Genomic DNA, 686 nt, shown 5'->3' on the forward strand with positions numbered 1-686 from the left:
AGCCAGGCCGGCAGAGGGAGAATTTGGGGGTGACCAGGCTGGCAGGGGGGGCAGTTAGGAGTGATCAGGCAGGCAGGCAGGTGAGCAGTTAGGAGCCAGTTGTCCCAGATTGTGAGAGGGATATCTGAATGCCGGTTTAGACCCGATCCCCACAATTGGGCCTAAACCGGCAGTCAGACATCCCCCGAGGGGTCCCAGAGAGGATGCAGGCTGGGCTGAGAGGATGAGGGGAACCCCACCCCCTGCACGAATTTCGTGCACCAGGCCTCTAGTTTATAATTATGGATCAGCCCATCTCTGTCAACAGAAAGAAATCAGCGTCACGGGATCATCCCGACCTCAGCTGCCCCTGCCTGCCAGGCCCCGCGGCTCATGGTTCACACGTGTTCACTCCGACCAGCGCTCACACCCGCTGTGAGGCAGCTGCCATTGTTCTCACTCCACGAAGGAGGACCTGAAGCTCAGAGCACGATCGCACGTCTGAGAGCGTCACGCGGGCGGAATCCGCCAGAGGAAGACGGGCGTCCCGCGGTCTCCCTCCCATGTGGGACCTCGTGAACCAGACGAACTGGCCCAGAGACGCAGAGGCACGAGCAGACGGCTGAGCCTCAGAGGGAAGGCAGGGGCGGGGGGTGGGAGAGATCGACCAAAGGCCTTGTGTGCATGTAGGCATGACCCGTGGGCAC

At 61.5% G+C, this 686-nt stretch overlaps 1 long non-coding RNA gene across 2 annotated transcripts in view; it reads left to right on the forward strand.

Annotated features, from left to right (window-relative positions):
• The window catches only part of LOC106727507, a 4,772-nt gene extending 4,159 nt beyond the window's left edge, over window positions 1–613 (forward strand). For both annotated transcript variants that reach the window (XR_001363727.1, XR_001363726.1), the window contains one exon: window positions 308–613. This is a non-coding gene — a long non-coding RNA (uncharacterized LOC106727507). The remainder of the gene's footprint in view (window positions 1–307) is intronic.
• The last annotated feature ends 73 nt before the right edge of the window (window positions 614–686 follow it).

The sequence above is a fragment of the Myotis brandtii genome, unplaced genomic scaffold (assembly GCF_000412655.1).
Source record: "Myotis brandtii unplaced genomic scaffold, ASM41265v1 scaffold439, whole genome shotgun sequence".
NCBI lineage: Eukaryota > Metazoa > Chordata > Mammalia > Chiroptera > Vespertilionidae > Myotis > Myotis brandtii.